A 10,872-nucleotide genomic window follows, 5' to 3' on the forward strand; every position below is an offset into this window, starting at 1 on the left:
TCCTCCTCGTCCTCCTCCTCCTCCTCCTCCTTCTTCTTAGTTTTTGTTTTCGGTGTGTGAGAGATAATAAAAAGAATAAAGGAGAAAAGATAGAAAAGGAACATAGATTCTTTTTGAAGGTCCCCAGAAATGAATCCCCTAATTTCTGGATTTGGATGGGGTCACATTTCACCCATCAGTGGGTCAGTGGTGCTTGGGAGACAACCACCACTTGCACGGGTAAGGTGAATATGAGATACGGGGTCGGGGTCCGTAAAAAAAAAAGCAATGCCTCTATAGTTGGAAGAGAGGCTAGGAAATTGGCTCCCAGGCTGTTTAATTTTACAGATTAAGAACTTTTAACAATAAAACAATTTTTTGAGAACTACTGAAGTCTGAAAAATTTAAAGGTTTTCATGAAAATTTAAAACAACTACTCTCACCACTGTTTAACAAAGAAACAACATTTTAACACTACAAATGAAGTAAGGATATATTTGTGGATTAAAGGAAAGTCCTTTTCAGAAAATGAAAATTTTGATTTCAGCCTTACAGGTCCTTTTCTCTCTTTCTCTCACCATCCGTCCGTCCATCCATCCATCCATTCATCCATCTTTTCTCCTTCGGTCTAGTTATTTAGTTTTTTTTTTTATATCTACTTAAATATTTATCCATACAATACTGTACTATTTTTTTCTCATTTTGCTGTGGACTTTTCATTATAAACTAGACACACCTCAGAAAAGGATTTTAGAACCATGCCTTAGAGGTTATTTATTACAACAGCTTTAATTCGAAGTTGAATATTCTGAAACACAGAAATTAAGTGGCAAGTCTCTTGCAGTCACACTGCTGATGGTAGATTGAGCTAAGACTAGTCCTCAGATGCCTAGTCTTACAGCCAAGTGCTACTGCCTGTCTCATCACTAAGTCATCAGCAAAGGGCACAGTTAGCTTTCAAGTATCTGTTGCAATAGGGCTCTCATCCACGGATTACACCCAGAAACTTGTGGTAACTCTTTCAAGCATGCTCTCTTGTTACATCCCCAGTCCTGCCTTCACTGATTTCAGTCCTCTCTCTGCTCTGACCAACCCTGGCACAAGCTCTGTTGGTTAAGGGTGCCATCACATTTCTAGTGCCCAGTCCTAGATGTGGTAGGCACACATTGCTTGCTGTTCCCTTTCCCTCATCCCTCAGAGACATCGAGTCTTCTCAATTCTTCTCTGAAATGTCTCCTATATCTTGTTATTCTCCCTGGCTCCACAGATCTTGTTCAGTCCTTCATTGTTTCCTTTTCAGGACTATTGAAGCAGTTTATTGGTTGGTCTTCTTAACTACAGATGTATTTTTGTCCTATCTATTCTTTAAAACAAAACATTAAAAAAATAACAAGAAAATAATAGCATAAGCAGCAAACTGTAATGACTTCCCACTGCTTCCACTAGCAAAATTTCTTCCCATTCTCCTCCCTAAGCGCCATGTCTGAGCCTCACCCAGTTACTGGCCATTCCAGGCAATGTGCTTCTGAGCCGTTGATCATGACATTCCTTCTGCCTGGGATGCCCTTCCTTTCATTCTCTGCTTTGCAAGTTCCCACTCTTCCTTAATGCTCACTTCAAACGCCACTCCTAATGCTATTTCCTTTCTTTTCCTCTCCAGCAGAATTAGTTTCTCCCTCCCCTATGTCCTTACAGCTCTTAGCCTACATTTATCGTTAAGTGGGTATTATGGTATACGATGGTGAATTGTGTATTCCTCTCCTACAATAAATTGTGAGCTCACTGAGGGTGATTTTGGGAGCCTTCTTCATCACTGCATCCCACCCAGCATCTAGTTCTGTGCCTGTCTCTAAGTGGCATTTGACTAAAATTGGTTACATGAATAAATAGAAGGTCCAACAGCATCTTTTTTAGGAAGTACAAAAGCAGACATTGGAGGATCTATACGCTGGATTCAATGTCTGGATATTTAAGAATTGAGTAGAAACAGATTTGAAATGAGAAACTTGGTTGGGCACGTGGGAGAATGTTCCCAGGCTGGAACTTTCCTTCTGGCAGATGAAATACAGAAACTCTCTATTCTGGGAATGAAGCAATGTCTTGTTAACAGGACCAAAATAGTCACCTAGATTTTTTTAGATGTTGAAAGACTGAGACAATCCACCTTAATCCTATACCAGTCTGTGTTTGACAAAATGAAAATTAATAACTAACAACAGACAAACCAGATTTTGATACCAAAAGCTCTTTGTTTTTCTTTTTAAACAAATGTTAAAGAATAGCAAAATATGAGTTTTTTTGATGCCTCCAGCAGGAGAAGAGAGCCAGGGAACTCTACACAGTTTAGGAAGCAAGACAAGACTCCTGTAAATTACTCTCTTGTAACCTGATTACATTACATCAAATTACATCGTGAGCAACTTCTTAATATAATGCTGTTAAAGATCAAACCCAAACACAACAATGGAAAGTGCTCAAGGTCTAGGCTCCAACTGAGCTCTCATATCTGGTATCTAAGTTTGGTCAGGTCGTCCAAATTCCATTGGCTTCATTGTCCTCTGTAAAATGGAAATAATGACAGCCCACTACCAAAATATTTCTCACAGGATTTTTTTGAAAATGTGATACGATAACATATGTAATCTAATTAGCTGGGACCTGCAATATAGTGGGCCCTCAATAAATGTTATATCAATCCCCACTTAGAGCAGATAAGACAACTTGGGTATAAGTCACAGGGAAATATCTGAAGGTCATAGTGACCTCGAGTTGAATTAAACAGCAATGCAAGCAGAAAGGAAATGCCAAATCCTCCCTCATAAGGTGGAATTCTCCGCTATATTTATCTTCCGCATCTGCCAGCCAGATAGAAAAGATCTAGCAGAAGAGTGAGAGGCCATAGAGTATGGTGAAGCCACAAGATGTAGACAGCCCGAGTCCCTGAATCACTTGAAAGGAAGGCTGCCTGCTGAACTGTTATGAGAGTGAGAAACAAAATTCTACCATGTTAAGCCAACAAGTCTTAAGGTGGTTGGTTAAGCAGTTAGCCTACCCTGACCAATCAGTCCTGCAAATATCGGTGCCATGATGCTTTGCACTTACTGCACCCTTAACAAAATATTTACTTCCTGTTTTGATATTTGTGTTCCGAAAAGGCAAAAAGAAGCTGGCAAGAGATGAGAGAGAATTAATAAATGTGTTGGACAAAAAGATGGAAAACTTGTCCCTACAGAGACTTAATTTAGAAGAAAAAAAAAGGACTGAGGGCAACTTTATTACACAAATCCCTTTCCGTTCTGGCACATGTTAACCTGCATCTGAGCATGTGTTCTGAGTCTGTGCCAGTGGTTTTCAACCTGGCTATGCATTAAAATTACTTAGAAGTTTTTAAAGCTGTATGATACTCAGTCGCCACCTCCAATTCAGTAGTAATCACCAGCGGTTCTAAAAAAGCATGCACTTTGAGAACCATTGATTTATGCAAATCATAGGCAGTTCTTTTCATGACTTAGATGATCAGTCATAATATCGAATAGACATTTGCTAGGAGAATCCACCACATTAGAAAACTCCTTGGCAGAAATGGATGGTGGAAAGGGTTTCAGTTTGGGAGTCAGATGAATTGCTTCACTGCTTTAAAATTAGGTTTGCTTTATTACTCACTAGCTGAGGACTCTGATGAAGTTATTTTATTGCTTTTAACTCTGTTTCCTCAGCAATAAAATGGGGATCCTCCAGTATCGCCTACAGGGCTGTGAGGAGAAAAATGAGCTAAAGTGTGTATAGCTAGAAACAGTAGATACTCAACGAATGGTACTTATTATCATCCTCAGTATTTATAAGTAACAACAAACAAAGCCAAATTTATAAGCGTCACATTAAAACCACTGAAAAAGATATCCTGAAGAGATTCTGGACAATAAGCAATGGCAAATTGTAATTAACTAAACAATGTTCATTATGATGATTTTAGGATATATGAAGTACTGTTGATATTATCTTTACCGAGTGTGTTATCTTTATTGTTTAGTTTAATGAATATAAAAATATTTGTAAGAGTCACTAGTGATATTGGTCTACAAACCTTATTTTTCCACATGCTCCTGACTTCTTCACTCTGAATTCTTCTTTCAAGTATATTGCCTTCCAGCTGAGAAGCGAATACTGGACTTTATTTTCATAACGGAATAGTTTTTAAGATGACGGTAAACTAAGTCAGTCAGCCCTTTTTAATCAGGTCTTTGAAAAATACGGTTATAGATTCTGATGAGGATCCTGAAGAGGACCCTGATCCTATGCTTCAGAAGCTTACATGTTCCAAGGACTGGTCTTGCCCCTGATGCTCTGGTTGTTGTCAAGTGTTCTTTCACGTCTTTACAAAATGGCAGCCAATGATTCAAGTCAGTATGTGATCAGTGCCAAAGGAGAGGTGCAGAGCATGGGTGTGGCAGATGTCAGAGGAAGAGGTATTCATTTTGGTTTTGATGACTGGGGAGAATTCCCAAAGGAAATAGCCCAGGGTTCACATGGATGTAGTTTGGTTCAGGGGCTTAGGGAAATTCCATGCTGGGAGGAGGAGTCTGTGGAGGAATGGCCCATGTGTGTCTGGAGGAGAGCAATAGGACCAATTTGTCAGCTGCCTAGGGAGAGTTAACATGGAAGATGCAGTAGGAGATGAGGCTGAGGTCAGCTTGTTAGGGGTACTAAATTATAGACATTTCCTTTGCCACATGCCACATCTTCACAGTCCATGCAAGACCCCATTTTGTTCCATTTCTTCCCTTGTTTCTCCACTTCATACTCCCATTCTGCTACCTTATTCCCACCATATGCAATCAATCTAAAGTGTTTGAAATGTATTTTTAAATTTATAGATGTTTTTACAAGACAGAACTTGTTATTTTGTAGACAGTATTTTAATTATTGAGCATGGTATTATTATACGTCTCATTCTGATTCATATTTTTTTCACTCAGTGCTATCATCATAAGATCCATTGATATTGCCACGTGCACATCAGAGATATTGCTTCCAAATGTTAAATAGTGTCCCATGTTCCGTATCCACCACATTTCACCATCCTCTCTCCCAGTGATGGATTCTTGTCTTGGCTCTCTTCCCTGTCACAACCTTCTTACATGACCCGTGTGAGAACTTCTTTGGGGTACAAACCCAGGATGGGTCATGGGTATGTAGCTACTTACTTTAAATCAGTAGTGCCAGATTTCTTTCTAGAACGGGGCCACACCAGCCTAACCAAATATCAGCAGGACATGATCCTCACTAACACTTGGTGATATCCAGCCTTCTAATCATTGCCAGTCTCATAGTTGTCAAACAATATAACATTGTTGTTTTATTTGGCCTTTACTGATCACTAATGAGTTTAAACATGTTCATATGCTTAATAGCCTTTTGGGGTTCCTTTTTCGTAAATGGTTTATTCCTTCTTTATCATTGTTTTATGTAACTGTCTTTATTTTTTTCTGCAAAAAAAAAAAATCTGTGTACAATCTAGGATAGATCCTTGTTACTCAAAGAATAATCTCTGGTCCAGCAGCATCACATCATGTGATAAAATGTGGAATCTCAGGCCCTACCCCAGACTTACTAAATCAGAACCTGCTTTTTTACAAGACCCCTATGAGTCCTAATGTACATTAGAGCTTGAGAAATGTTGGTCTATATCTCTGCTGCTCAATATGATAGTCACTAACCCATTTAAATTTATGTTAATTAAAATTAAGCAAAATAATCATTTAAGAATTAAATTAAATAAAAATGCAGATTTCAGTCTCCCTAGCCACATATGGCTAGTGGCTACTGCTTCAAACGGTTCAGATATAGAACATTGCCATCATCATTGTCGAAAGTTCTATAGAACAGCATTGACAGTTATTTTTTAAAAACCCTTTGCCAGTTTTTTACATCGGAAATATTTTCTTTAGCTTTTTCCCCTCTAAGCTGTGGCAAGAAGCCTGAGGAATAGAGGAGAGAATTAATGACAGTGGGCTTTGGCATTTGTGTGGTGGGTTCATGGTTTGGAGGGAAACAGCAGTAGGTGTGAGGGACCGATGAGGAGTGTTTGCTGCATCCAGATAGGAGGCCATAAAGAATTCTACTAGGTAGTAATGCTGGGTAGTAATATGTTGGCCTCGACTCTTCTAAAATTCCAAAGTATTTGCATATACTACATATAATTTAATCTAATAAATATATGATTAAATAGGGGGAAATGATTTTCCATGTTTTTCACAGACCACCCAGAGATGCTGAGGTGGTCATTTGTTTTAGGAAGGAAGAAAAGACGAGTGATTCCGATTGAACTTAAATACATAAAGCAGAACTTAAATACATAAAACAGAGAGATTTGAGTTGGACAAAAGCAAAAACTCTCTTAACAGGAGAGTAAAATTGTGAAGTAGACTTCTAAATGAAGCTGTAGAATTCCTATATGCCAATAGAAAAGGAACAGCAGAATGAACGGGGAGGAATATATTATGAGCACTTAATATGGGTTGGGCTTGTACCAGGTACATAATTATTCTTATCAGAGCTTTGTAGTGTCCTGGTCTATCCACACCCCGCACATGAGACAATTGAAGTTCACAGGCCCTAAAGCTGTGACTGGCTCTAAGCATTATGCCCTTCCCACTGAGCTAGGAACTCTAGATGTTTTGGAGATCATCTGATGACATGGGTCTGGTCCGGATGATCTCTGTAACTCCTTTCCATGTTTAAACTTGAATGTGTTCAGCTCAGAAAAGAATTCACTTGGAATGAGATAAAACGCAGGGATCTAAGCCTTTGAAAGGGTCGTCAGCTGGTAAGCCCCTTTTATAGCACTTCTCTCAAAGCCGCTTGGATGGAAAGCAGATTGAGTGTTTTGCCATCATGTGGCGTTGTCATTCTGGAAGTCCTTGGTGCTTCCACCAGAACACTCAGTGTGGTAATGTGACTCTCCCTTGGCCCCCAAATGTGGCGGCTTTGGAAACAGATGTGTGTGAATTATACCACCGGATAATTAGGAACATAGGGAGCACTTTGAATCTTTATTTTTAAAATTACTATAGGGCATGATATCATGTGAAAGGTTGAACGCAAATCCACAGGAAGGCTCCCTTTCTATCAGCAAGGCTTTAGCCACAAGACAGAAAATGTGCAGAAATCAAAAACCATATGAGGATCAAATGGAGAACTTTTCGAATAGTAAAGAATCAGTTGTTAGGTGAGAACTCTTTGGGTCCTAATGTTCATTAAGGGGGCTAATGAGGGATACCAAAATGTAGTTATTAAGAATATTCCTTATGCAAGCTTTTAGTTTTGAATCCACCTTCTTCTCTGATTCATAGGCATCAGAATTACCACACACCTCAACAAAGTTCATGTCTCCTAAGAGACTGCAGGAGAAATTTGATCAATGGAACCCTTTATCATCTCAAATCTGCCTTTGCACTTTTGTCATCATACACTCATGCTTTGTAATACTTATAACACAGTCTCATGAAAGAATTGGAAACATTTATACTAAAGTGTAAATGACTAATAAAATGTCGATAAGAACGTAGATCAAAGCGTATGCTGAATCTTATTCAGTACTGGACTAGAATTTTTATGAGCACTTCTTATGTGTAAGCTTTGAGCTAGAGTTTATGGGGCGGATTCTAAAATGGATAAACTGAGATTCCATTTCCTAGGATTTGACAGTGGTAAAAGATGGTGGTGGTAGATAAGCATAAATTACTCCACTAAGATAGAACAAGTTAGGTTAGAACTAAATGCTGTGAGTGATTGATTGGTGGAATAAATTAATTCTAATTGGGAGTCTGGGAAGGGTAATCTGAGTGCATCATGAAGGGTACTCAGGGTTTAAATATGCAGAATTTAAATATGTAGACTGGGATTAAAACTATTCTCGGCAAAGGGAACAACTTGAATAGCATTTAGCAAAAGAAGGGGCCAAATATGTGTGGAATAGCAAAGAGGCGTAATCCCCATTACCAGCACGTAGTGGACATGAGACAATGCAAAGACAGTGGCAGAAGGGTCAGGTAGGGATGAGGTAATTGAGGGCCTGAATATCAAGCTAAAGTTTTGTTTTGTGTGTCACAGGGAGTTGAAATGTGTATTTGACCTGGCAGGGATGAAAATTGGGTGCATATGTCAGGATTTAGCCCTAAAATCTCATTATATTAGGTATCTGCTCTGTTAAATAAGTCCTAGGACATAGAAATAATGGAACAAACACCAAGATATGAAGAGATTTGTCAGTTACAAATTGAGCACAAGAAAGGGTGTTTTGTGAATTTAGACAGAAGAAAGAGTTTAGTTAGAGGAGGGAGTGAACACGTTTGTGTGGGTCATGGGAGAAACAGATATTCTTTCTTAGATCCCGTCTCATTCCCCGCAGAATCTAAATACGTGTTCTTAGAGGCCTCTTTCTCTTCTCTTAAAAGAAAAAAATGTGGAAGTGACTGGGGTGATACACGTGGGGAGCTGGCTGCACATTAGAATCATTTAGTGAGCTTCTAGAACTGCCGGGGGCCATGCTCTATCCCAGACCAGGGACATCTGAAAGCTCCTCCGGTGACTTCTAATGTGCAGCCAGTGTGCAGTGGTCCTCCAAATGTGGTCCTTGGCCAACAACATTGGCATCACCTGGAAACTTGTTGGAAATGGAAATGATCAGCTGCATCCTAGCTTTGGGGGGTAGGGGCAGTAGTCTGTTTTCACAAGCCCTCCAGGGGATACTCCTGGAGGACCCCCAGTGTGATGGAAAGACTTCCCAGTTTGGATGCAGAAGACCTGAATTCAAATCCCCATCTGTTCCTCTTTGGCAAGTGACTTAATATCTATAAACCCGAGTTCTTTGTGCTGAAATCACTTGTGATAAAACTAGGATTCCAGGGTCAACTCCTCTAGCCTGTCTCAAGATATCCTAGAGGTGAGTCCCAATTATAATGACTCACATTTACATGGCTCTGTGGACATGGGCAGGACAGATAAATTTTATAGTCCCTCATTTACACATGTGAAGACTGAGGCACAAAGATGTCGAAAATGTGGAATGATCTGTCTTCTCACTATTTTAGAGCTATCTAGAGTCTGTAGAGTTATCACAGCATTTGTCACCAGATCTTCAAGGTTGAATTACACCTTTCCAACAAGGAAGAGCTAGGAGCCGTCCCTTGGGAGATTATCCTTATCTTCATCTTCTTCAGTTGTTCTGGTCTAGGAACATGTTATAATTTGAATTATGTCCCTATCAAAAGATATGTTGAAGTCCTAACCCCTGGTACCTTTGATTGTGACCTCATTTACAAATAGGATATTTGCAGATATACTCAGGTTCAGATGAGTTCATTAGAGTGTTCCATAATCCACAATGACTGGTGTCCTTGTAAACAGAGGAACCTTGGACACACAGAGGGAAGATGATGTAGAGACTTGTGGTATGAAGGCAGCCGTGTGATGACAGAGGCAGAGGTTGGAGTTATGCTACGACGAGCCAAGAAAAACACAGGGCTGGAAGAGGCATAGAAGACTCCTCCCCTAGAAGCTTTGGAGGGAACATGGCCCTGATCACACCATGAATTCAGACTTCTAGCCCCCAGAACTGTGATACAACTAAGTTCTGTAGTTTTTAGTACTATGATGGTATGGCAGTCCTAGGAAACCAATAAAAAGCAAATGTTCGCTATTTTTGGAAAATGTCTTATCTTAGAACGGAGTTGGGAATATAACCCATGGGTGGAAGACATACTGAATTACGTTTTCCTCTGAAAAACATCTAAATAACTCACTGACCTTCAGAAGTTACTCTGGTTCATAGCATGCTTTGCGTATAGGAAAACACCGTCATCATATAACTTGAAGGGTGTCAGAGGCCCATGTCTCCCCACAGTTTTCTTTTTCCATATCCTACTGTGAGAGTCATCTCTTTGGGTTAAACATAGTCCATGTCTCAACCTTCTTTTAAAATGAAAAAAGTTCTTGAGAGGGGCAACTCATTAAAGAATTAATATCTTGTCCTTTGATTACTGGGGGAAGGAGGTGAAGAAAGAGTCCTTAAAATGAAAAAGGGGCCAAAAACTTAAGGGGACCCTGAAGTGAAATTCTACCTTAGTCTACCATCTTATCTTGGGCCAGTCTTGAATATTTTAGTAGGAACTTCGGCTCTGTTTTAATAATCTAATTACCATAGAAATCTAGGAAATTTCAAATGCATATTTGCCATATAAAGGAGAAACACAGTCATTGTAGGTTATCAGGAGACTGTTAACCTTTTCTTCTTGGTGTGCTTCTTTCTTTTACATGTATGAAAATAATTCTTTCCCAGTTTGAAAAGAGACCCAAAGCAATACTGTTTTTTATTGCTAATGAGGTTGTTTAGAGTTTAGAAATAGAACCTTATGAGCTCTTGAAGGTGGAGGAGTGCGGACATTTGCTATGGAGTTGGCTTAGGATTCTATTTGTTGAGGTTCTTTTAAAGGTCAAGATAAATTTGTATGAAGATAAAAGCAATCCAGTTGGCAGAGACTAGAAGATGCTTGTTTCTCAAAGAGATTTCGAGGCTGTTGACGAAAAGAACTGCTCTTTCATCCCTTCCTAAAACAGAGTTTCTGACAGCAGTCCTCAAATCAAATGTTTCCAAATATTTGAGTCCAGGTTTTCCTCATAAAATATTTCTAATCAGGGAATACAACTAGATATCACTCAAATTCAATTTCAGAAATAAATTTCATGCAGTTCAGATCTCAACTGCAGGCTTGCTCCATTAGAGGGACAGGAAAAAGACTATGAAGTTTTATATTTATATATGTATATTTATACATATTCATATATTTTAATTGAGGACCTTTGTGCAAAACATCTCACGATCAGGCCACCAGT

Source organism: Pteropus vampyrus, unplaced genomic scaffold (genome assembly GCF_000151845.1).
Source record: "Pteropus vampyrus isolate Shadow unplaced genomic scaffold, Pvam_2.0 Scaffold199, whole genome shotgun sequence".
Classification (NCBI taxonomy): domain Eukaryota; kingdom Metazoa; phylum Chordata; class Mammalia; order Chiroptera; family Pteropodidae; genus Pteropus; species Pteropus vampyrus.